Source organism: Balaenoptera acutorostrata, chromosome 16 (genome assembly GCF_949987535.1).
Source record: "Balaenoptera acutorostrata chromosome 16, mBalAcu1.1, whole genome shotgun sequence".
Lineage (NCBI taxonomy): Eukaryota > Metazoa > Chordata > Mammalia > Artiodactyla > Balaenopteridae > Balaenoptera > Balaenoptera acutorostrata.
Genome location: NC_080079.1, coordinates 56,756,768 through 56,783,299, shown reverse-complemented (window position 1 = coordinate 56,783,299; position 26,532 = coordinate 56,756,768). Strand labels below are relative to the sequence as shown.

The 26,532-nt window shown below is 56.2% G+C and overlaps 1 protein-coding gene across 5 annotated transcripts in view; it reads left to right on the top strand.

Annotated features, from left to right (window-relative positions):
* The window catches only part of ZMIZ1 (zinc finger MIZ-type containing 1), a 233,972-nt gene that overhangs the window by 47,770 nt on the left and 159,670 nt on the right, over positions 1-26,532 (top strand). For all 5 annotated transcript variants that reach the window (XM_057531059.1, XM_057531061.1, XM_057531062.1 and 2 more), the window contains exon 3: positions 19,621-19,716. The gene's annotated coding sequence lies outside the window, so the exon portion shown is untranslated. The remainder of the gene's footprint in view (positions 1-19,620; positions 19,717-26,532) is intronic.

The window sequence follows — 26,532 nt, the reverse complement described above, 5'->3', positions numbered from 1 at the left end:
GCTACAGATGTGCATGCACACATGGCCATGATTGCTTGTGTGAGCACAGATACATGCAGAGATGTGCAGAGACATGCTCCCTCACACCCATATACACACAGACATTACTTGTGCGTGCTACAGACATACATGTGCACGCACAGACTTGCTGCACACACACGCTCACAGATGCACGTTCACAAACTTCTGTGTTGACACCTCACACAGATACACAGGCAGAAGTTCTCACAACACATGGTGTCTCCACATTCACCCGGGGATGCACTCATATGCACACACAGGGAGGGATGTGTTCCAAGGAGAAGGGGCTGTTCAGGGGTCATTGGCTTCTCACCTTGCAGCTCCTGGGGTCACTGGGCAGCTTTGGGTCAAGGCTGAGCCATGACCTCTGCATGTATGTTGGGAGGGGGACTGTCAGGGTTCGAGGGCCAGTCATGTGACCATGGCCACGCTCTTGCCCTCTCTGGGCCTCAGCTTCCTCAACTGGAAACAGAAACAGTCACCATCTGGCCGCAGCATCCTGGACAAGGTAGTCATAAGGATTAGAGACACCGATTCACAGTGCTGAGAAAAATTCCCCGCACAATGTAGGGCTTAACAAATAGGAACTGTTATTCTCATGAGAAGAAAGTAGGTTGTGGGTTAGGTGGGGGCGCTTGGGCATTGCCATGGGATGTCCGTGGGGCCTTATTCTTGCTCCTTATCTCCTGCAGACTCCATCCTGGCTCCCTGGGGCCTGGGCACCCTCTGAGTCCTGGGCATGACAAGCTGGTAGGGTCTGTGTCATCCCTGCCCCCAGCTGCACTTCCTCTGTTGGCTCCTGGGAAGTCGGGGTCTTGTGTCGTCCACTTTGTTACACCAAACGTACAAGAGTCCCTGCCGGGCAACTGGTATGTTACATACGTGAGCGTACAAGCCCTGAGAGGGAGGCCTCACTGAACAATTTCTAGATGAGGGAACTGAGGCCCATCGAGGGTAGGTGAGGTTCTCAAGGACACCTGCCCAGAAGTGGTGAAGCTGGTCTCCAAACCAGACCATCAGATGCCAGAGTTTGTGCTCTTTTCTCTAGTAAGCTCCCTTCAGGGATAGGTCATTTAATGCCTGCTTTACAGATGAGGAAACTGAGGCTCAGAGTGGGTGGGCCACACAGCCAGGAAGTGGTACCTGCACCCCAGATTCAAGACTTCCTCTTCTCTCCCCTCCCTCTTCCCGGCAGGGCCCCTCCAAGTTGGAGGAGTTTCCCAAGGGGGATCCTGGCTCCTAGCTTTAGCCTGGCCCAGTCTTCCCAAGCCAAAGAGTGTCCATTTTCTTGCAAGTAAAAAGGTGGGTTATTCTCTGGGGTCCACTGTCTGGGCATCATGTAATAACTTCCTCTCTGAGACCCCTTTGTAAAATGTCCTTAGCATGGTCCTTTGGAAACCTGGTCAGCAGGAAGCTCTGGGGTGCCCTAGCCCTGGGGGAGGCAGGTGCTGCTTGCACACCCATCAGCAGGCTTGTTGCGTGGGACCAAGGCAGGAAGTGTGGGTTCTGCCTGGTATGGAGGGTCAGATCTGTGTATGGGGAAGAGATCTGGGAAGGATCCCCAGGAGGTGACAGGTGGGCTGGGCATTGGAAGGTAAGGAGAAATTTGCTAGGTTGATGTCAAGGGAAAAAGGGAAGACCAAGCAGAGGGCCCGGCTCTTGCAAAGTCCCAGAGAAGTAACAGTTCATTCACTGGCCCTCTGCCTCCTCTCCCAAAAGTGTCTATCAGAATCTCCTAGAATCAGGACCGGCTACATAATTTGCGGGGCCCAGTGCAAAACTGTGGGGCCTGTTGTCCACGAATTATTAAGGATCTCGCAAGGGTGGCCCCAGAGCAGTAAACCAAAGTGGGTCCCTCTGAGCTTGGGGCCCCGTGCAGTTGCCCGTGAAGCCAGCCCTGCCTGGATTAAGTGAAGAACTGGGTTCACGTGCAGGCTCCACCAGCCACTGACTGGCCCAGTGACCTTGGGCAAGTCCCCCATCACCCTGTGAGTCTCATCTGCCCGAGGGAGAGATGTTGCCCTCCCCCCAGCAGCAGAAGCCTCAGCAGTGCCAGCACGCAGCTTGGCTCAAGCATCCAGGTTCAGTGGCTTCAGTGAGGGTGGGATTACAGCTCCTCCTGTCAGGCAGTGGAGTTTGAGGGTTCTCTGATGTACCCCGTCTACCTTTTCGGCCCTGTCCCTGCATACTTCGGAAACCTGGGTTTTTTTGTGCTTTTCCAAATCCACAGGGGCAGAGGGGGTTGGGGGCTGCTCTGTGTTTTATTTGCAGAGTCTTCTGCCTCATTGCCCCTTGCCTGCCCTTCTCTGCTTGGCAGACTCACTCCTGTGGGTCAGATGCCATGGAGCCTTCTCTGACCCCAGCCCCTCCCTCCCGACCTTTGCCCTGTGACCCCTCCAGTAGCTACAATGACCTCTTGTACTGTAGAGTTCTCTACAGTGTGTAAGCTCTTTCACACCCCATCAGACCAATGAGAAAGCCCTTGAAAGGTCCTGTTCCCTTTACCGGACTGGAAAACAGAGACTCAGAAGTTCAACCCCCAGCCTAGCTCCTGGGCTGATGTCAGGCCCACATCAGGAGGGGGTACAGGCAGTGGCAACAGAGGGTGGCATCTGGGCTCCGCTCTGGGGCAGCTTCACGTTTCAGCATTTTGGAAGACTGGCTTCCCTTCTGGGAAAGAGCCCCAGCCCCTGGCGCAGGAGAGGCCCCGCAGGTGTCTGGGTTGGTGAAGAGGAGCCAGTGAGCCAGAGGTCTGGCCAGCTGGAGTACACAAGCCCCAGCCCTGCCCCTACCTGTGGGTGACTTGGCCTGCTTCCCTCCGCCTGGTGGACTGGAGCCAGGCCTGTGTGAGGCTCAGGCGAGGCCCAGAGCAAACAGAGGTGAGAAGGCCCCAACTGGTCTGGGACGTGACAACCAGCAAGGTTGGACACAGAGGATGACCCGTCAGGGGAATGACAGCTGCCCCCTCTGGCTGGCACTCCATAAAAGGTGCTCAGAACAGCTTTGGTGGATGACCGCACAGGGCACTGACGTGGTGAAGGGTATGCACTCTGGGCCTCGGCTTTGGGGTTTTCCAACACTGCCACACTACTCTCTTTGTGACTTCAGATGAGTGGCTTAACCTCTCTGTGCCTCATTTCTTCATCTGTAAAATAGGGATAATAATAGAACCAACCCCACTGAGTTGTGAGGAGTTCAATGAAGTCAGCCGTGTAAACCCTTGCAGCAGTGCCTGGGACCAGGCTAGCGCTCCCCAGCGTATGCATTGACGGTGGGTGAGCGGGCAGGGGTGAGTGTTGGAGCTGATCCCCAGGGGTGTGGGCACACAGGGAGGGACTTGGCTGGATTGTCATTTCAGAGAGGCTGTAGGGGGACAGCGAGGATTGGGGTTGGCCTGGATTTGGGTTTCATATGCGGTGATCCCAAACAGTTGTTGATGAGAGCTCTGTGGGCAGGGACCTGGGGTGACAGCCACACTACCTGGTCAGCCCCTCCAGCCCCGGGTTTGTGGCTTCATGCTGACAGCATGAACACCATCAGCTGTCAGTCAACAGGTTTCCAGGGCTACATGTCGCAAGGCGGGTTTGGGGCTGGCTTTGAAGACCTTGAATGCCAAGCCCACCTCACAGGGGGCCTGGCCGTGGCCACACAGAGCTGGGATCCCAGGTCCCCCATGTGGCATACCTGTCAGTATCCAGCGCCAGCTGAGAATGCACACCCTCCTCTCCCTCCCCAGAATTTGTTGCCTGCAGCCCAGGAGGCCTCTCCAGCCCCTGCCTCTGCAGCCAGCCCTGACCCCATAGCCCCTACCCCAACCTGGAGCTGGAAATAGTCCATAGCCCATTGGTCACTCCTGCCTGATGTGGGATGCCCTCTGGGTCAGCAGGGTGGGCCACTGTGCTCACGGGCTCTCTGAGCAGGACTTTCATTTAAGCCTCAGTCCTGCTGCAGGCCTGCTGTGTGACTTCGGACAAGTCGCTGTCCCTCTCTGAACAATTGTTCATTGGTCTATAAAGCCAGAGGCTCTGCTGGGACAGGTCAGGATTCACAACCTCCAATGTTCTCAAGGGTCTCAACAACCCAGGGAAGCTGGGATTATCCCACTGTGTGGAAGAGGAAACTCATAAAGCATAGAGAGGTTAAGAAATGTATCCAGGGTCACAGAGCTATTGGTGGAGCTGAGATTCAGCCCAGTTTTACCTGACACAATAGTATGTGTTTTCCCCACTAAGTCAAACTGTCTCTGGTAGGTACATGTGTGTTTGCTGGGTGAACTATTCACTCCGCCAGCCACAGTGGGTCGAACACTTACTGGGCTCCAGCACTGTACTAGGCACTGGCATTCAAAATTGAATCTTTGAGCACCGGCTGAGCACAGCCCTGGGCTTGAGTGGAGGTCACACAGTCTACAGTGCAGCGTGTGCTAGGTGGGTGCTCTCAGCGGGTGAAGGCAGTAGGAGTTGGGATGGGCAGCTCTTCCCCCATGCTGGAGGAGGCAGCCAGGGGAGACTGCCTGGAGGAGGGGGCTAGATCTCTACACAGAGGAGTGAAGGAGTAGGGTCTTCCTGGGATTTCTGCACAACTTGATGGGGTAGGTCTAGAGTCCATCTGGAGAGGAAGCTTCATTCAGCCACAACTGGAAGCAGGTGCTGAGGCAGCTCCTGGGGGCCACAGAGTTTGACCTTGGTCCTGCAGAGAGTAGGGAGCCAAAAGGGGCCGTGGAGAAGTGGCAGCTCCTCTGTGAAGGCCATGAGGGGTGGGCTGGCCCTGGCCTGCAAGCGGGGGCTCACAGCTCACGCAGAGACTGTCGATCAGGGAGGGGCAGGGCTGGGGCTTGTGTACTTCAGCTGGACAGACCTCCAGCTCCTGACTCCTCTTCACCAACCCAGGCACCTGTGGGGCCTCTCGTGGGCCAGGGGCTGGGGCTCTTTCCCAGGGGAAAGCCAGTCTTCCAAAATGCTGAAATGCGAAGCTGCCCCAGAGCAGAGCCCAGGTGCCACCTTCTGTTACCACTGTCTGCACCCCTTCCTGATGCAGGTCTGACATAAGCCCAGAGGTGGGGCTGGCAGGGAGACATGGACAAACCTGTTCAGTGACATGGTGGGGACAGAGAGGCCCAGAGCCCAGCCCAAGGTCACGCAACATCATCATGGCAGGTGCAGGAGGGCGACGGGCTAGACAGGAGGCATCCTTTTGGGGGGTGAGGGGGCAGCTGGTCTGGTACCCCCGGTTCTCCCAGAGTCTGGTGGGAGCCTTGCTGTTGTGTGTGGTCACCCATGTAGGCGTGTGGGGCTGCACTCACACCCCAGAGACCCCTGACCTCGGCCACCAACAGGGCTCTCCGAGGACAAACTGGGATTTGGTAAACTCCGCTGAGAAGGATTCCTTGGGTGTTACTCAGCACGGGTGCTTTTCCCTCCCCCTGATGTTTGCTCACCGTCCCCCCGCCCCCGCCCCACTGAGTCCTGGAGGTTGTCTCCCTCTGGTTCAGGAGCCACACACTTAGGGTGAGGACAGCCACACCCATGCCCTGTGTCCCAGGTCCAAAACCTCCGTGACCTCGCGGGGAGGGAGCAGACACTGGGTGGGGCTGCAAGGGTGGCTGTCCTCTTTATTTGAATCACAGCATCCCGGCCACCTGGGAGAGGAATGGTCTTTAGAAATCATTTGGCCCAGTCTCTCATGGTACAGATGGGGAAACTGAGGCTCAGAGGTAGGAGGGTACACCCCAAAGTGGCCCAGCATGGCACTCCAGGCTTTCAGCTGAGCTCACTGCCACCCTAAACTGCTTCAGATGCATGGCGGGTGTAGACGCCAGCAGGGCCCAAGACCTACAGCGGTGCTCATGACCCAGCCATGGGGCGTGGTGTCTGCAGAAAGGCAGGACCCACCCCTGAGGAGCTGGGGGCGCAGAGTGTGGGGCTGGGGAAGTTCTGGAGAACTGTGGAGAGCTGAGCAGGGCACCCTCAGACCTGGCTCTGTTAAGCCTCGTTTGTACTCCGCCTCTTGTAATCACTACCTCCTGCCAAGACCTGCTACCACTAGGGCTTCTCCTCCCATCTGTTTACCCAGAGAGCCCAGTGAGGTCTGGAGATTGCAGGCCCAGAGGCCAGGGCAGAGAGAATGCTCTGGAGTCAGGCCCCGATTGGAAAGCTGACAAGATGCAAGGGGGTGAGGAAGGAAAGTGGACTCTGGAAAACCAGGGGCCACCCGTGCCCCTCATCAGCCCCTTTGGCTGAGCCATAGCAGTGTGCCCAGTGGCCTGCAGTCCGCGGGAGGCTGCTGGGTCTGTGATACCTAGGGTGAGTTCCAGGGGTTCCGAGGGACTCAGGAGTCAGGGTGGACTTCCTGGAGGAGGGGGAGTCCCAGCTGGTTCCTGAAGAATGAACATGATTGTGAACTGAAAGCATTCTAACCAAAGGGTCCAGCTGGGCCAAAGCCTTGAGGCAGGCACGCTGGGGACAGATTCAGTGGGGCTGGATGGAGAGCCAAGACTGGGCAGTGAAGGAAATAAGGTTGGAGATGCCCCCTAGAGGCCAGATGGTAGAAGGAGGAGGAAGTTTGTACTGTGTTTCTAACGTGCTAAACATCCCTGAGAGGTTCACTGCCCACTTCTGTGCCTGTTTCTGTCGGATCTCCTCGGAGCTTTGGGCACCTGGGAGCCACAGCAGGGAAGGACCTCAGTGGGAGAGCCTGCCTTTGGGGAGGGTGTGAGCAGGTGCCAGGATCCTAGGCTCCCCTGGGAGCTGGTGGGTCTCCCTCAGCCTGGGGGGATGGGGGATTCAGTCCCTGGGGCAGACTCTCCTGCAGGCTAAGGGTCCAACACCCAGGGTGGACTCCAGAGCTGAGAGTTTGGCAGGGGAGGGGGGTGGGCTGAGAGATGGGCTTCCCTTCTCCTTCCTGTGACCAACTGCCTCCTTCCTTCTTCTAGAGAAGCTGTGTGGGGCAAGGATGGGAGTAGGTGGCCCTCCCCGAGGCTTTGGGTGCGCTCAGAGCCTGACAGAGAGGAGGTGAGCCTTCGAGCTACGTGTGCTGTACCAGGCTTGTGATTTGCTGCAGGCGCTGTGGGTGCCTGGTGCCCCCACGGGTGCAGCCCCTCCCTGTAGCCCTGGGTTCAGCCCAGGTTGTGTTCGCTGAGCCTCCACTGACCCAAGGTGGCCTCTCTCTCACCTTTCCTATCAGCAGAGCAGCAGCCATGGGCCTGGGAGCTCAACTCCTGGTACCCAGGATTTCATACATCCCCCCAGCAGTTTGCACAGCAGCTGGCTCCGGCTCTGTCAGCTTGGGTTCCCACTCGGGAAGCCCAGAATTCTTTTCTGGGATAATACAACAGCCCTTCCACAGCAGGAAGGGTGAGCTGCCCTCATGGCAAAGCTTCTTCCTGAGCACTGGCTCCTGCACCCTCAAAATAGCAGGTGGGCTTAGCAGGGGCACATTTTCCAGGGAGGAATTAGAGTCAGAGAAGAGATGGCATGGGACTTGGCCAGCATCACATGGCCAAGGCAAGACTCGCCCGGGATTCCAGGCCCTAGTCAAGCTCCTTTGGGGACGGAGCCACGGTTTCTTTTCAGGGCCACAGGAAGACGCTCCAGGGCTTGGGAAGAGGAGGTGGAGGAAGAGAGCTTCTGGGGGGCGAGGAGCCCAAGAGAGAAGCCCCGAGTCACTGTCTCTCCTCCTCGGCTCCAGCTACTTTAATTGGCGGGTCCACCAGTGGTGCTGACATTTACCTGGTGGGGAGGTGGGCCTCCTCCCTCTTGAATCAAGATGCCAAAAATAACTGGGCCCAGCTTTTCAGGGCCCCTGCCCAGCCAGCGCCTGCTTGCCTGCCTTGGCGACCTTTTTCCTGGGTGCTGGAAGCTAATTGCTTTGTGAGCATTCGGTTCCTTGTGCCAAGGACTTCCTAGGGGTCAGAGCAGGGATAGCATTGCATGCTCAGCTCCTGAGCCTGAAGAGGGGTCTCTGCAAGGCCTAACTATCCCCCAGGTATTGGGGTGATGGGCCCCTGCCCAAACCCTGTTTTCTCCCTGGGTCTAGTACCCTGCCAGACTGGCCACTCTGCCCCTGGATGCTTGAGCCCTTTCCTTGAGCTGCTGGAGTTTCTCCCAGTACCCCTCCTCCTCAGACTTATCCAGTGCTCACCTTGAGTCCCGTACCATACCCAACACAGATGTCCAAGGTGTGGTCTCCTGCCTTCACACTGCATGTTCATCCTGCAGCCAAGAGGAGCCCAGACTTTGTGGCTGGGCATGTTTAAATCCAGCTCTGCAACCTTAGCGCATTTCTGAGCCTCAGTATTCTCATCTCTGAAATGGGCATCATACCTGACTTTGTAGTGTCATTACAAGAATGAAGTGGGGTAACATGCAGGTGTCAGATCAAGAGAGCTGCCTGCCGCCCAGCCAGGAGAAAGCCTGAGCACCTCTGGGGGCTTTCCTTTCTCTTGCTGTGTAAATCAACCCTGGAAACTTCATACATATGGTTGATGTGCGTGGACTGGAAGAGGAAGGTCTTAAAGACCCAGGCTGAGGACTGGGGACTTGATCTCCTCAAAAACAGGGGTCCCTTGCCCGTTCCTCTGCATGTCCAGAGTGGCCTGCCCCACCTGAGTGTTTGTCCACTTCTTGCCCTCGGTCAGTGTGATCAGAATTGTGTTGGCATTGGCCCACGAGTCCCTGGCTGTGGGGTCAGCCCCATGGAAATGGAAGTGGTTTTCTGGGCTCCATTCTCGCCCACTGTGAGAACCTGGGCTGGTGGCTTAGCCCCTCCATGCCTCAGTGTCCTCATCTGAAAATGGGGATAATAACGGCCCCTCCCAATAAACATTGTGAGATTAAATTAGCATTGTCCATACGGTGCTTAGGACAGAGCCTGGCATGGGGTGAGCCCTTGGTGTGTGTTCGCTGGTCCTTGTAGTGGTCAGACTAGTCGTAGCCATCCGTGGTAATAACAGTGGCCACTGCCCTTGGTTGAATGATTGTTATCAGATGCTGTGTCAGAGGCTAAGCACTTTACTGACATTATTTAACTTAATCTTCGTGACAGTCCTACACAAGGTACTCCTATAAGCTCTATGTTCCAAATGAAGAAAACCGAGGCCCAGAGAGGTGGTACAGTCTGAAAGTGATAGCGCTGAAAACCAGAATTCAGATTCAGCCCTGCTAGGTGATCAGCCATTCGGCTTTGCACTGAAAATTTCACATCCTAGAAACCTCTCAGTTCCAGGCCCACAGGGACAGTTGACGAGCTAGCCCCATCTAATCCTCCATTCCATTGCTATACCCACTGGCCCCCCTGGCCCCCCTCCTCGGCTTTCAGGCTCAGCCCTGTCCTGCCCCTGCTCCCTTCCCACACCTTATAGGTGCCTCTTCTCGCCAGATCATCCTTGCCCGTCCACTGCGGCCTGACTGCAGTCTCGCCATCCAGCTTCCTACCCTCAGCCAGCTGGAGGGGTGTGGGTCGCACCCCGTGGGCTCTCTGTGCCCAGGGCTGTGCCTGCAGTTGGCTGGTGGGTCCTGAGCTGCCCCTCACCAGCCTCAGGCTCCCCGATTTGCACTGAGAGCTTTGGCACCTCTGCTCCCAGCCTTCTAGAGAGGCTTTAGAAACCTCTTCCTTAAGAGAGGGAAGACTGAGTGAGCCCCCGCCCCCAGCCCTGGCCCCAGGCAGCTGAGAGAGATTGCACCGGCCCTTCCGGTGCATTGATGGAGAGCACTGCTGACACAGGAGAAAGGTCAGCAGTGGGACAGAGCGGAGTTGGTGGCGGCCTGCCGGCCAGCAGCGCCCTCCCCCAGGTCAGGGCTTCCTGGGGGGAGGGGCCCAGTGCTCCTTGGGGTCCTGGTCAATTCGTATTGACTCAGGCAGCCGCTGGTTCAGCGAAGCTGGGCGTCCAAGCCCCCAGAGGGCTGGGGGAGATGCCCGGGTCGTCCTTGGCACCTTCCTCTCTCTCCCCCCACAGTCGATTAGATCCTCCGAGCCATCTCTGAGTTTGTGTCCCCCTCAGCGCCCCCATCCTCTGCTGTCTCTCAGGTCTTACTCTCTTCCTGCCTCTCAGTTACTGAGCCCTTCCCAGTCTGCCACTACCCTCCCTGGCTCCCCACTGCCACCAGGAATAAAGTGCAAATTCAGAGGCTGACATTAAGGTCCTTCTTGAGCTCAGTGAGGCTGCCCAGAGCTGCTGGTCCTTCCCCAAGGGCTGAGTCAGCCGTCCCCACCCTCAGATGAAGGCTGAGCCTCTCTTGGCCTGGGAGGGGTGGGGATGGGGGTCTCTTCGCCCCCAGACGTGCCTTTCCAGGTGCCAGCCCATTGCTTTCCCTACCCAGGACTCCCGCCCTCTGGGAGAGGTTAGAGGAGGTGTGTGAGGTATCCGGGCACCCTGAGTGCCAGGCCAGGTCTGCACCCAGTGCTCCAGCCTCACCCAGACTGTAGGTACAGGACCTGTGACTAGGACATCAGCCCGGTGCATGGCCCACCCCACACCATTCCTCATACTCCCCCTTGAACTGCTCAGTGCATCTCATGCCCCAGCCTCCCGGTGGGCAGAAGCCATCTTCTCCCCAGCTCACATGGACGACAAGCCCCAGTGAGGACAGGAGGTACAGTGGTTAGTGCACAGTCTCTGGGGTCTGACCCCAGCTCCATCACTTACTAGCTGTGTGACCTCAGGCAGTCACTTAACTCTTGTGATATGTGGGTAATAATAGTTCCTTCTCCACAAGATGGTGAGATTCATTGAAATGACACATGTTTGTGGGACCCTGGAACATTTTCAGATCAATAAAGCCAGCTTTCGTCATCATCAACACCGGGGTCCCCAACCCCTGGGCTGCAGACTGATACCAGTCCGCAGCCTGTTAGGAACCGGGCCACACAGCAAGAGGTGAGCGGCAGGCGAGCTTCTAGAGAAGCTTCAGCTGCTGTTCCCCATCGCTCACATCACCGCCTGAGCCACCCCACCCCCTCGTCCCTGGAAAAATCGTCTTCCACGAAACCGGTCCCTGGTGCCAATAAAGGTGGGGGACCGCTAATCAACACCATCATCCTCAGGCTGGCGGGTACCGTATCCACGAGATGAGGACCCTCCCCTCCAAATGGGCTCCTCCTGGTTATTTGAATGCACCTTCCACTTCTGCCCCTCACGGTCCCCTTTATGCCCTTTTTGCCCTTTTTTTCACAGCACTTCTCTCCCTCATTTCCTAAAATCCTAGGAAGCTCAGCCCTCCCTGGCCTCGTGTTGTCACCTGTATACTTGCCTTATGCACCCTGTCCGTCAGAGCTGGGCCCAGGATTTACCTTCTGTTTCCCCCACGGCCCCTCACAGGTGCCTCAAGCACAGTAGGTGCCTGATAAAAGTTTGTTCTGTTGAACAGACACTCTATGGAGCCAAAGTCACCTGCAGGAACAACACAGCAGTGACCAGCTAGGCCCCTGGGTGCATCCTCAGGCTGACGAAGGGCACGTCTGAGACCGGGCCTGAACCGCCTCCCGCTGGGTCATGGCTTGTGCCCACTCTGGCCTCCTCCACGCGGGGTTTTGGGGGAGGCAGCGGGTGGCGTGGGTTTGGGCCGCTGTGTTGGAAGATTTTTCAAAGCTGGTTCCTCTCTGGTCCTCTGGGCCGTCCCTGTGTTTTGTTTGCCTAGGTCCTTTCCCCACCCCCACGCTTCTCTGTTAAACTGTGATATTATATTTAAACAAATCAATTCCATTGCAGAGTCCTTCCTGTCCTAATGATGAGTTTGCAGCACAAATGCCATTGATTTCTCACAGCCCTGAAAACCAGTTGATGAATAGCACTGGGCTTGTCTTTGGAGAGGCACTTAGAGCAGCTCTGGGCAGCCCCCTTGTTCCCCGCCCACACTGCCCCCCATCACCACCCCACGCCCACCCGACATTTCACAGCTGCTGCAGTGGGGCTGAGGCTGTGTGATGAAGCAGGACCCTCAGCATCCTCCGCCAGGGGTGGAATGTCATCACCAGGGGCCCGGCCCCTCGTGCTGGTGAAACAGTCATAGCGGGGAATTGTATTGATTTTGGCCGAAGGCAGGAGCGCAACTTACAAAGCAGAGAAGCAGTGCGGTGTGATCTTTGTCTTCCCTTACAAGTTCAGAGCATGGTCCTGAGTGACAGCAGATAACAGCTCAGGCAAAGCTCAGGTTTCCAGACCTTGATGGGGCTGCTGGGTTGCTGCTTTTTTAAAGGGGCGGTTCAGAGGTGAGGGAGCTATCCCCACTGGGGAGCATGAAAATTCCCTTTGTGAAACCCTTCCCAACCTCCAGTGTCAAAGTCAGACCACTGCTCAGGGCTTTGCCCTTCAGATCACTGCCGGGATCACGGCTTGTTTGAGTTTTGTAGTGACGCCAGGGCTTGGGTGGACAGGAATTATTCTTCCCAACTTTGAGCCGGGCGGCCTGAGTCATGGGCAGTCACTGGAGAGGGACAGTCAGCAGCCACACAAGCCCGTGAGTTGGGCTGGGGTAAGGCAGGAGGCAACAGCTGGGACTGGGGCGAACTGGAGTGCCTGCCTCACCTACATCCCTGAAAGTTAACCCCATGCCCGTAAAACTCTCCGGGGATGGGGCTGTGAGCTGAACTGGCCACTGCTTCTCCCTGAGTCTAGTTCAGCCCTTTGTTTTAGAGACAAAGATGTGGCCCGGAGTTGGGAATGGCTCTTCAAGGTCACAGCGCAAAGCAGTGGTGGAGCTGGGGTTTGAACCCCAGATGGGGGGCAAGGTCTCTCGGGCAGTGCTGGCTACCCTCCCCCCCAGCAGTTAGGGTTGGGGGCAGGGCAGGGGCTCTGTTGTAGGGGAAGACAGGCCCCTCACTCAGGAGACCCGAGAGTGGCCCAGCGTGCCCCCCTTCCCTTGGCCCTCAGAGCTGTCACCCTCCCCTCCCTTCCTCCCCGCAGACAAACCTCCTGTCCCTCCTAATCAGGTTAGTCTCCTGCTCCATGCTCGCTCTGCTGAGCTGGACCAGCTGCCTCTAATGGCCTGTCGACCTGGCCCTCCCCCTGGCTCTGGGGTGGGGGAGGGGATGCTCAGGAAAGAACTGTGAGTGGGAAGGGGCTGCCCGACTTCCTCGATTCAGACCTTTACACAGCTTCTAGGACTAAGTCCAAACCCTTAGCCTGGCATCCAAGACTCATCGAAATGAGGCCCCTGCTTATTTATTTCTCCAGTCTCCACGGCCCTGATGCCCTCTTTGCTACAGTTGCAGAATGCTATTTTTATTTCCCCGCTTTTGCACATGGAGGTCCTTTTGCTACTTCCCAACTTCTCAGGAAACTCCTATGCATCCTGCAAAACCCAACTCTTGTCTCTTCTTCTGGGCTGCCTCCTCTCAAGACTCCTGCCTCTGCCTCCCACTGGATGCTCCACTGATCTGGAACTTAAACCCGCTGTGTTTGGGTGCGTTATTTCCTAGACCTGCTTCCCCTTGAGTTCCTGGAGGAAAGGGAGAACGTTATAGAGAATATGCCTCAGGGTGCAGCACAGAGAAGTGCTTAGTGAAGAGATAGGGCCAGCAAAGAAGAGAGAAGTGGGGACTGGGGAGGGAAAGAGACAGGAGTGCGCAGAACAGCTGCTCCCAGCCCCTCCACGCTGCTGTAGCCTACTTCCTGCCAGGGAGGCCACTCCCGGCGACACATGTGGGGCCTGAAATAGACATGTGGGGGCCATGGTGGTGCACTTTCACAGCCTAGTGCTAAGCACCATCCCCCCCATTCCCTGGGCACAGAAGCTCCGTCTCCCAGGGCTCTGCCCCTGCAGCCACGACCCCTCCCCCAGCAGTGCCCAGGCCTCGCCCCTCTGTTCCTGCTAACTTTGTTTTATAAATAAACTATATAAATAGGCTCCTCTGATTCCTCGGAGCACGCAGCATTTAAGGACCGGGGCACTGCTGCAAGCATAATTGTACTACCGAATCCATCAGCTGCCTAATTACCATTCATTTTGCATTTATTTCTGCTAATTAAAAAGAGAGAAACTCCTAACAACTTTTACGTAAATACTATATTTGTTCTATGTAAAGATGGGATGCTAATTTGCTGGTGATTAGCTGATTATCTAATTTTATAGCTGTCACACAGGCTGGCCCTGTCTCCCCTTTGCACCCCAGATGCCACTTGAGGCCCCCGATCAGGTGTGGGAGGAAAGGGTCCAGGGAGGTCCACATAGGTGGTTAGAGGGTCTGTCTGAAGCCCAGGGGTCACATGGATCACCACATATCACCAGGGTTCAGGGGGGCTGCAGTCTGACCGATAAAGCTGGGAGGAACCATTCGCTCATCCACTGTTTCTGTACAGATGGAGAAACTGAGGCTCAGAGAGGTCCAGCGTCCCCAAGTCAGACAGTGATAGAGACGGACCCCCGACCCAGGTGTTTGGGCTCCTCCTCCAGTGCTCCCTCTCTGTAGAGCTACTGTCAGGGGGAATTTGCAGGCTCTGTTTGCAGCTGGAGAAATATCTGGACCAAAGGCCAGCCCAAGTGGAAGAAAGAAGTAGTCTGGTCTGAGCCCATGGCCCAAACCAAACCCTCCACATGCCCTTCTGGGAACCTCTGCCTCCTCCCACTTCCCCATCCAGCCAGGGCTCTGTCCTACAGCCTCCTGACCTCGCTTACCGAGGCTCACTCTCCCAGCCCAGGCCTTGCACGCTGTAGACCACCGGGACCTGTGTGAGGGTCTGAATCTCAGATCTTAACATTATGTGTTTATTTTCATGTGAATTACGAACAAATATTATTAGTACATCACACCTGTGATTTCACAGACAATATTGCTTTAGATGAGGTTAAATAAAACGAAAGTGATTGGTTCAAAGCAAAGTGATTTAAAGGACAATATGTGAACGATGTAGATGAAACATGATGTGGTTTAAAGTTTCTAATAACTGAAGTCAGGGACACACTCGTGGAGGGTCTGAGAACACAGGTCAGGGACCAAGCGGCGAGGCCGGGGTCAGCAGCAGAAACCCGAGGGCAGGGTTGGCCAGTCTCTGGCCTGTAGGCCACCACTGCCCCATCTCATGGCCAAGCCGACAGTACCTCTGCATCATGCCCCTCTCCCCAGCCCTGCGGTCAGTGGGAATTAGCCCACCACAGAGGACTCCTCTGCCCTAGAGGCAGTTTAAACAAGACTCTCATTTCAGGGAGGCCAGGAAGTCAGACTCTGCTCCCTCTCATACCACCTGACCAGGTGTGGGTGACTTCTTGGGCTCCCTGGCCGGCCCGCCTCCCCAGGCGTTGGTGGGCGAGACCCAGTCTCACCACTCTCTCTCTGACTACTCCACTCTCTCTTCCTGGACAGTCTGAAAATAGCCAGTTCTAGACGTAAAGGGAGAACGGCTTCCACTAGACCAGGTGTCATCTGGGCTTGGAGGCAGGTCAGGGCCAGGGTCAGCACGGCCCGCTGGAAATCCCCGAGGCCAGGGATCCGGTCCTGGCTGCCGCTCTCTGGAGCATCAGTCCCCTCCTAGACTGGGAGATCGCTGTGCTTTCCTCCCAGGGTTGCTGAAGGGATTCTGAGAGCCACATGCAGAACCCCTCAGAGGAGCACTCGGTGTAGCTGGTGGTGAGCCCGATTCCTGGCCCGGCCCCCCCCCCACCTCGGCCTCCCACCTGCCGCCACGGTGTCTGTGCGAGGTGACCCGCTGCCGCCAGAGATCTCCCGCTCATCTGCCCTTTTATCGCCCTGTGCACAATCAGGGGAAGCGTGGAAGGCCACGGGGGCGCGGGCAGATGGAAAACAAAGAGAGAACAAAGGCGCTGCTCTCAGGAGGCCAAAAGGCAGGGGGCCTCCTCCCGCCACTGCCGCCTGGACAGCTTGTCTCACCAGCGCTGGGCCTCGGCCACCCTAGGCTGCAGGCCACCTGCCCCGCCCCTCCAGAGCCTACCCCTAACCTCACGCGGGGTCCCCACTTGCTGGGTGACCCTCGGAAAGTCACTCCTCTCCAAGCCACCTTTTTCTTGTCTGTAAATGAGGAAGTGGTGGGACAGCTTGCTGTGTGATCTCCAACAGACCCTGCCCCTCCCACCCCTGCTGGGGTCTCTTTGGGGACAGGCCGACCCATTTCTCAGGCACTCCCCACCGCCTGGCCCTAGAAGGTCAAGTTGGGTGCCCACTTCTGCCCACAGAGAGGACCCCAGCATGCCCTGGGCGGAGTGAGGCAAGCAGGAGGCCCCTGTTTACAGCCAAGATCTTGGTGCTGGGTGTAAGCATTGGAGTGGAATGAATGAACGGTTTTATCGGAAGGGGGCTTAGCTGTCGGCTTTTTGGTCGCTGCTGCTGTTGGAGCCTCTGAGGGAGGGGAGACTCCTGGGCCCCCCAGAGCAGTAGCAAAGAGGAGTGGTTGAGGGCTCATAAGAGCCCCAAGGCCAGGTTATCTGGGTTCATATCCTAGCTGTGTGACCTTGGGCTGCTTTCTTAACCTTTCTGTATCTGTGTCCTCATCTGTTAAAATAGGTATAGTACCTATCTCATAGGTTGTGTTGAGATTAAATGAGTTAACTCACATAAAGGACTTAATACCAGATAAAGGCCCATTAATGTTGGGAATTACTATTATCAGTTTCAGCACTATTATTGTTTAGAGGTGGACTTAATGGGAAGCTCATGCAGCTTCAGCCCCCGGGCTCCGCCCCTGCACCGCCTGGGTGAAGGTGGACGTTTTGCTGGCAGCTGGGGAGGGTTCTAGCTGGGGAGGGGTGGCAGATTGCCATCAGGAGCATTTCTGTGTAAGCATTTCTGGTAAATTGTTTAAAGGGGCCTGGCTTCCTAAGGCTCTAGGAATTTGTTATTTCTTTTCTCATTCTGAGTATGTATTTGTAGGGAATTCCCTGGCCGTCCAGTGGTTAGGACTCTCACTTTCACTGCCAGGGCCCGGGTTCAATCCCTGGTTGGGGAACTAAGATCCCGCAAGATGTGCGGCGCAGCTAAAAAAAAAAAAAAAAAAAAAAGTATTTGTAATTGTATATGTATTTCTAAAGAGGACCTCCAAAATAGTATAAGCTTCGGGTCCTGCAAACCTGGACCGTCCCCTGCTCATTCCCGTTACCTTGATTATATTTCTGGGGCCTGACCCTGTGCTGCCCACCTTGTGGCGCCTCAGGAGGATGGATGCGGCCTTGGGGCTGGAGGGACCTAACTTCTTGCCCTGTGGACAGCTGTGTATGCAGCCCAGACTGTGGTCTACACCCCACACTCCAGGTCAAGGGAGCCCCAAGGAGGGCAGGCAGGGAGAATGGGACCCTCTCCTGAAGGAGACCCTGGATGTTCAGTGCACAGAGTCCTGTGCCCAGGGCCCGAGGGCCCCTGCACTGCAGGCTGGAGCCCTATCCCCTGCCTCCTCCCTCCCCCAACGCTGGGCGGGCTGGGTGGGCAGGCGCAAGGGGCGGTTGGGGCCGTGGGAAGCAGGCTGCTGAGTTGGAACAGTCGCCCTGGAGGCTGTCGCCGAGGGGGCTGGCTTTGCGCCAAACCCCAGGTTTAGTATCAGGTAGGTGGAGACCTGGGATGGCCCCTGCCCTCTGAGAGCTCTTGAGGGAGCTGGAACCACAAGATTTGCACCTGGAGGGGTGAAGAGTGGGCAGGGGGAGGTGGTATTAGACCCTGTCGCATCAGGCATCTCAGAGAGGGGTCGAGAGAGCCCAGAGGTCGTGAGGGCTGGACGCCTGGGGAGGGCCTTCTGGAGGATGGGCCCTCGCCTGGGGACGCCCCCAGAGGAGTGGGCGCCGTGGGCCCTGGCGCCTCTACCCGCAGCAGGGCCTCCCAGCCCGGGCTCTGACAGGGACATTTATAACTCACAGCTGTGCGGTCCTGGGCCCAACTGACTGTGGTAAACCGATCAGGCTGCAGGAAGTCGAGTCCTGAGGCCACTCCCCACCCCGACCCTACACTCTCCTTCACCTCCTGACACCCACATCCTGTTCTGGGTGGGAGGGGCGGGCAGCTGGGGCATGGGACCAGGGCCCAGCCAGGGGTCCCCGAGCTGGAGAAAATGGAGAAGCTCAGTGAAGCCCCCGAGCTGTGAGGCAGGGCCTCCAGGATCACCAGGGTCTACCCCTCAAGGCACACATGGGGAGACCCAGGCCCAGAGAGTGCCAGAGGCCACCCAAGAGCCCACGGGAGCCGAGGAGCAAGAGCTTAGGCTGCGGGGCTCAGGGGTGTGCTCTGTGCTTCCACATCTTAACTGGAGAAGGGATTAAGCTTCTAGCCCCTGCTGACCAACGCCAGCCTGGAGGAGCCTGGTGGAAGGGGGCGGAGGTGAACCAGAGGCCTCAGAAGTTGCTGGGAAGAGGAGCAGAGGATGCCTGGACCCTGGGCCTCTGCACAGCTTGTAGCCCTCCGTTGGAATATGAGACCCATCCTGAGACCAAATACCTCATACCTTGTGCCCGTCCACCTAGATTCTCACAGCAAAATTCACATTTGGGGAAAGGAATGGTCTCGCCCAGTGCTGGGAAGGACAGTAGGAAGAGCTTCCAGCATACCATGTTTTTGACCCCCTTACCTCCCTTGGCCTTATTTGCTAACCTATTCTTGGACTCCTCTGGCCAACCACCCCTCCCCCACGCCTCTTTCTCCTTCCGTGCAAGGAGAGGGATGATAAACGATAGTGAGTTTGCCAGAGCTTGGCCCACATAACTCTGGTAACCTGTGACACGATTCTAGAATTAGTACCCGAAAGAACATAGAAGTTTGTTTCATTAGTTGTATATTTATTAAGGTATATTAGAAATATATAACTAGCACATCAAACCAATGATTTCACAGATATGTTCCCTTTGGACAAGGCCAGATTCATTAGAGCTAAAAAAAAAAGTGCATGGAAGTAGAGGCAAGTATTAATTAAGTCATCATATGGACAGGACTCAGCTCAGACCAAGAGTCCTGAAGGGCATAGGAGAAGGCCTGAAGTTTGGGGGACACCGGGGCTCTTTTCTGCTTTAAACTCTGTTCCTGGGCCTCCTCTAGGACTCTGGGCCTCAGTTTTAAGCGAACCGTCCAGCCCCACAGGCAGGAGGGGATGAGCGGGGAGTGAGCTGGTTTTCCGAGGAGGTGTACACACATAAAATGACTCCAAATGTTGGTCAGAGATCTGGTGAACAATTCATAACGAGGAAAGAATTCAGGCAGGGGTCAAAGAGTGGCTTTGGAAGTGGCTGCCGACCGGCCGGCCGTGTGAGATAATTCCCCGAAGCCAGGCATGGTGCAGAGAGAACACCGAGGGCTTAGAGGCCTGGCTAAAAATACCCCCGACAGCTTCTCCCTGTCACCGTGCCTGGGGCCGCACAGGAAGGCCCTGGCTTTCTACCTCTCTCACCAGGAAGAAAAAGACAACAGCACAAAGCCTCCGAGCCCCAGAAAAAACAAAACTTACATAGATTGCACATTTTTTTAAAGAATGCCACCAGGAGGAGTTGGCTTGCCAGTTGGAGCACCGCAGGGTGGGAAAGACAGCCGTCTCCGATAAATCAGGCATCCCGGGGCGTGCTTAAGTGGCCCAAGAGGCCACCAAGATTAGCCCGCCGGTGGGGACAGAGGTGGGAGGGAGTGGACTGCCGCCTGTGCCCCTGGCCACTCACACGTGTCCTGTCTCTCTCCCTGCGTACCCAGGACAAGGAGGACGAGGCCCGTTGGCATCAGACCAATGCTGCGAGGGGTGTGAGGATTAGAGCCGCCGTCCATCACTCAGCTGCCAGACCTAGAAAGGTAACACTGGACCCCCGACGCCCTGATGCCCGGGCTGCACTGCCCCCTTCACCTGAAACCTGGCCGGGGCGAGGTGGGGCAACCAGTCGTGATGGGGCAGGGCCAGAGCCAAGGGTTATCAGCCTTTTCGCCCAGCCCTTCTTGCCCTGGGCTTCAGGGCTTCTCTGTAATGCCTTGTGTGTGTCCAGCACAAAATGCTTCTGGGCTTCAGTTTGTCCGTCTCTAAGATGGGTCCTCCATTGACTCCAATTCTCGAGGATTCTGTGAATCACTTGGGCCTCCTTGTTATTTGGAGTTAAGCCATCTTTGCAACCTGGCTCAGTTTGAACTCTGGGGGCATAGCCAAGGGTCCTAGCCCTTGGGGGTATAGCATTAAGGCCACAGGATCTGCAGGGCCAGACAGGGTTTGAGAAGGGAGGATTTTCCAAGGCAGCCCTGGCTGGAGATGTGTCTCACTGGAGCTGTGGCTGCGGTCTCCTTTGTGGCAGGATTTGAAACTCCAGAGTGATCTCCCTGGCAGCTCTGGGCAAGAATTATCATCTACATTTTCAGACCAGGAGACCAAGGCACAGGGAAGTTAATGGGCCTGCGGGGGTTCACATAGCAAGCTCTGGCCACACCGTAGCAGCTCAGCTTTATCCTATTCGCTCTGTCAGCCTCTATGCTTTTACTACACTACACTGGTCTGGCCAGGGAAGTCTGGCTGTTGAGCCCAATAAACCACCAGTCTTTATGGTGTGCCCATGGTGGGACCCATCCATCCATCCATCGACCCATCATCCATCCACTCATCTATTCATTTGTACATCCTCCCACTCAACCTCCCTCCTGTCCAACTATCCTCCCATCCATCCATCCATCCATCATCCTCCCACTCAGCCATCCTTCCATTCACTCATCCATCCATCCATTTATTCGTTTGTCAATATCTATCTGCCCATTCTTCCAACCGTCCATTTACTCCTTAATTCACACATCAAACACACACTGGCTCTTATACCAGGCCAGCCCTGCACTAAAGGCTGGGTTTTGAAGATGAATCAGATCCAGCCCTGCCCTGGAGATGGTGCACTCTGCGATGGAGGTTGATACATGATCTCAGAGCCGGGCTCAATTCTGTAAGGTCAGTGCTCAAGGCCCCTGTAGTGTTTGAGACTGCATGAGGAAGGGAGGAGGGGCCACGTGCTGGTAATGCAGGCAGGCATTCAGGGAGTGCTTCCCAGAGGAGGTGGCGTTGTTCATTTATTCATGCCCTAATTGTTTATTGAGAAAGTCTCCCTGTTGGGAACCACTTGATGTTTTGGAGACACCTCAGGGAATAAAACTGACAAAACTCCCTTTCCTGTGGCGCTTACATTCTCATGAGGAGACATGGACAATGAATGCCTAAAACGTGATATATCGTGTCAGATGGTGCCAAGTTTTAAGAAGGGAAATTAGGCACTAAAGAAACAGAGACTACAGGGACTTCTCTGGCTGCCTAATGGTTAGGACTCTGTGCTTTCACTGCGGAGGGCCCAGGTTCAGTCCCTGGTTAGGGAACTAAGATCCTGTAAGCTGCGCGGCGCAGCCAAGAAAAAAAAAAAAAGAAACAGAGACTACAGGATGAGTAGAGTGTTCTTTGACGAAGGATGGTCAAGGAAGACCTCTGACAAGGTGACATTTGAACAGAGACATGAATGCAAGGAAGGAGTGAACCGGGGTGCACTTGGCACGTTCATGGAAGTAGCAGGGAGGCATGTGGCTGGAGGGAAGTGAGAGGTAAGAGGGGAAATCAGATCCTGGGGGACCCGCTCATGTAGTCGGACAAGAGGAGAGTAGGGAGATGGCTGAGAAGCTGTTGTCCGCATCCAGGTAGAAGGTGGTGGTGGCTTGGACTAGGGTTGCAGGGAAAGCAGTGGAAAGCATCAAAGTCTTGACTGTATTTCAAAGACCTTGCAGACAGGCTTGTGGGTGGGTTAGACGTGGAGGATGAGGGAAGGGGGGACAGTCCAGGAAGCCTCTTGGGTTTGGGACAGGAGCCACCGGGAGAACAGAGGTAGCTGTTTTTCTCCGCCGGGGATGATGGCAGGGAGGGCTGAAGGCAGCCAAGGAGCTGTGTTTTAGACACGTTAGGTTTGAGATGCATTTGAGACATCCAAGTGGAAAGGTTGAGAAGGCAATTGGATATATGAGTCTGAGAGGCAGAGAGGGGTCCCGACTAGAGATATAAATGTGGGAGCTGTTGTGTATAGATGGTGTCGCAAGCCACAAGGCTGATGAGGTCATCTTGGGAGTGAGTGCAGAGAGAGCGCTTCAGAAGCCTGCGTCTGAGTCACAGGGCATCCAGCCCTTAGAGGGAGGGAAGATGGGGTGGAGGCAGTAAAGGAGATGGAGAAGGTGCAGCCAAGGAGGGAGGAGGAGAGCTGAGGGAACAGGCTCTTCGTGAACCAGGAAGATTTTGCTGGCAAATCGGGGAAAGGACACTCCAGGTAGAGAGAACAGCATAACAAAGGCTCAGAGGCCTCAATAACAGAGCCATATTTGGAGAGGGGTGGTGGAGAGGGAGGAGGGACCAGAGCAGCTCCCCCCGTACACCTGGCCACACAGAGGCCAGGGCCCATGGGTGTCTGGCAGGGCTGTATAATAAATGACCCCATGTCTGGGGACCTTCCTTGTCACCCTGGTTGGCACTCCCTGGTCTCAGCTGATGTCTGTGCACTTTGCACTTTCTTTCAAGAAGCTTCGCCTACCTCTCCTGACCTCCCACCGTCCCTCTGGGGCTCTTGGGCCCCTGAGACCTCCCCCTTGCCCAGAGCACTTGTCTGAAAACACAGGGCTCAAGGCAGCAGCTCAGGAGCTGTCAGCAGGGGAAGGGCACCCAACAGCTTCCTATTGAACCTCTAAGCGCTACCTGGATCCTTTATCTTAAAAGAAACTGTCGAAACTTCCTGGACTATGAGTGTGTCAGAGCTGCCCGCTCACACTCAGTTAGAGCAGAGGAACTCACTACCTCTAGTGGGCAAACGCGCGTGTGTTTGGCTGGGGCAGGGTCAGCCTTTTGTGCGCCTGTGGTGTTTCACACTCAGTACTCAGCTCTCGGTGCAGAGAATGGCCACGGCTCGGTCAGGGAAAGCTGCAGAGAGCAGCTGCTGCCCGGAGGCTGGGCAAGGGTTCAACTGGGCTGTGAGGCGGGATGGGAGGTGGGGGGAGAGCATGTGGCGGGCCAGCAGGCTGCAGGGGCACAGGCCAGCCCCTCTGCCCCAGCGAACACAGCCCGATGTGCCTGGGATGTGGCAAAGGCCCCGGAGACTTCTCCGTACTGAGTATAGGATGGAGCCTGGCAGGGACTTGGTGACCCCCATCGTCCCTCAGGGAGGTGTGCCTCTGACTCCGGAATGGGGACTGGGGGAGCCATGGGAAGCCGCTCTGATGATGCACGGCTCTGTGGCAGGCCGGTGGCAGGAGGCTGTGGGTAATCTAATTAAGTGTGCCAGGCGGACGGGCCAAGTAATCCTGTGCCTTTAGACTCACTTTCCTTTAAGCCTGCCCCTACCCAATCTCTCCCTAAATCCTTCCACTGCCTGGGTGGCATCTAGCGGGCGTGGACTTATCTCCATTGAACAGATGGGTAAACCAGGGCCCGAGAGGAAGAAGCTTGCATGATGCCACAGCTAATAAGTGGCAGGGTGGAGCTTTGAACCGGGTCCATCCGAACCCCAAGCCCACGCTCAGCGCTGCCTTCTACCATCTCCCAGGCTCTCCTAGAATATCCAGACTTGCATGCACCTTCATATAAACCACCTCTTCAACATTCCCATTTTGTAGATGAGGAAACAGAGGCCCAGAGAATGTAAGACACTTGCCCAGGAGCACACAGCAAGCCAAGGGCAGAACCTATACCAGAATCTGATCTGGCCCACTGTGTCCACCCAGCTCCACCCCACCGTGTGCAGGCCCAAGGATCCCATCCTGGACCCCACCCACTTCCTTTCTGTTCTCCTGCAGCCTTTGGCACTCTCTCTGGTTGAAGGCACCAAGTTCCTCATCGGAAGGCTCCATTGTGCCTATTGTTTAAATATAGATTACTAATGAAATGCCTTTTCATTGCCTTCCCAGTGAATAGTTTCCGTGTAAAGTTAATTTGCAGTGTTATGTAAATTCTGTTTAACTTCAATCAAGTTTCTAATTATGTTTTTACCGCAGTAATTCCCATTTGATTTGTCATCTCCTGTTAGGTATTTAATGTTCGGGCGGGCAGGTTTGCTTTCCCTCTGTCTCTTGGTTTTCCAAGGTCCACTCCCTCCCTGACCCCTGTCTGTCTTTCCTCCTTTGCTCCTGCTTCCTTCATCCCCTGCCCCTTCCCTGTGAATCTTTCCCACCTCCTCTTCTTCCTTCCCTTCTTCCTCTTGCAGCCGTTCCTTCTCCCTTTCCTGTTTCCCTCTGCTCTTTCTGGCTTTGTCTCCCTCTCTCTGCTTCCCCTCCTCCCTCCTGCCCTCTTTCCCCTTGTCACCTCCCCCATCTTCCTTCTCTTTCCATTTCTCCATCACTCCTTCTCTCCTGCTTGGTGCTGGGGGCCTGGCCCTGGTACGGTGGGAACTGGTTAAGAGCATGGGTGCTGGATCTGTGTGTAGGTCCTGATCTGCCCCTTATTAACGGTGTGACCTTCAGGTTGCTGATCCCTCATCTGTAAAGTAGGGTGACAACATTACCTACCTTGTAGGGTTGTGAGGATTCAGTAAGATAATATATGAAAAAGGGCTTAGCTTAGCGAGGGGGCCTGGTCGGAATTGGCTTTCATTTGAGAACTCTTGGCCACACCCCTTATTTCTCTGTGGGCTTCCTGAGGTGCCTCTGCAGTGGGTGTCTGTGCCACTGGGGTGATGGAGGTCAGGCCTGAGGCCAGGGCAGGGTGGGAGCCAGCCGCAGACCCCCACAGAGCTGGTGGCTGTCCCCCCGGAGCAAGGTGTCAGCCCTGCCTGCCAAGAGATGTGGCCTCCTTCTCCCTTAGAGGGCTGGTCTCGGGGCTGTGAAGATGAACAGGCCTGCTGTTCTCAGGGAGCATCTGAGGCACAGACCCCCAAAGCTGGAAGAGCCCTCGAGACCCTGGCCCCCAGACCTTTCCCAAATGACAGAGTAAAGGCAGAGCTGCTCCCACCAAGTTGGACTAGACACCCCCTTCCCCCCACCCTTTCTCCCACCCTGGATGCCCCCCAGGCCAGACCATGGACTCTGGCTTCAAAACTGCTGCTCCGGGTACCAGACCCCGACAGACCTGTCACTAACTCACTTGGAGACTCCCCTCTGAGCCCCGGCTCCCCTCCTTCCCTACATCCAACGCTGGGCTTTGGGATTCTCCCTGCCGGCAGCAGCTGGGCGGTCACAGTTTCCCAGCAGGCATCTGCCCTCTGGGTGGGGAGGGCGGAAGGAAAACACCAGACAAGGCCGAGGGCTGGGCGCTGCCCCTCCTTCTCTCCCCTCCTCCCCCCCCTGCTCTATTCCCATCCAGCACGTCCCTGACTCGTCCAGGAAGCAGCAGAAAACAAGTGTTTGGAGAAGGCATTCTTCTGGGTGAAGAAAGGCAGGCCCGGTCCCTTGTCCTTCAGACACAGGGAAACCTGAGCTGGCCCAGTCCCGGCCTGCTGGGCCGCATGATCACCTGACCTGCCGCAAGTGGCTGTGTGTGTGTGTGTGTGTATGAGTGTGTGTGTGTGTGTGTGTGTGTGTGTGTCCCTGGTCCAGGAAACCTTAACCAGTCACGTGGCTGCCTTCCCTGTTTGTCTAAGTAAGCAGTCCAGGCCAGCTGCAGCCAGGAGGCTGAGCCAGGCAGCCAGGGGAGGGGGCCACACTGGTAGGGGCAGTGGTCAGAGGGCAGCCCTGAGCCAGGTCCTGGAGTTCTCGGGCTTCTGGATTTGGTGTGGGGAGGCCTGGCCTGGGGAATGGCCACTGCTTCTGACCCCCTACCCTCCCTGGACCTCCCCTACCTCCATCTGTCAAGAAAAGATATTGGGCTTGCTGACTACAGAGAACACGCCCAGCCCTGAAACAGGGAGGGCATCCTCTGTCCAGGAGCAGCTCAAAAAGGCCAAAGAGGGACACATGTGGATGCAGCAGCCCCTGTGATGTCCCCTAGAGCGTGTTGCTGAGTCCTGGCCCCTCAGCAGGAGAGCCCAGGTCAGCCCATTGTCATGCATCCAGCAAGCCATTGGTTAATTCAGCAGATAGGTATTAAGCACCTACTGTGTGCCGGGACCTGGGCTAGGCAAGGGGGTAGGGTTGTCCACACACCAGGTCTTCCAGGACCTCTCTGGCCCTCCATACCTGTGACATATTTTCCTCCTGTTGGATGGACAGGATCACCTTTCATTGCAAAGACCCTGTGCTCGTGTCATGAGGCAGCCATGTCCCACCACACTGCCTCTCCAGGAGGATGAAACCTCAGCGTTGGGCAGGGGACCTCGGGGGAGCTGAGAGACATCACTTAGTCCCTCGGGGGCCAAGCAGCTGGGGCGAGGGTCCCTGTCCTCCAGAGAGGCTGGAGTCAGAGCCAGGCTTCCAGAGCAGATGGGGGCAGAGTGCAGAGGCCCTGAGCCTGGACATCTGAGGGCCTTCTCCGAGCCCACCCAGGCAGCAGAGCCCAAGGGAATGCCCTGAGTAGGGCCTCCCTCGGCCTTGCTCCATGTTTACCTGACCTGAGCGCTGTGTCTTAGCTATAGAGGGCATAGTCCCCCAGGTCCTGGAGGAGGAGGAGGGCTATGGTGGCCTTGGGGGCAGTGCTTTTGAGAGCCCGCCTAGGTTCAAGTGTCTGTTTATCTCCCTTCCTCCCTGCTGCTTCTG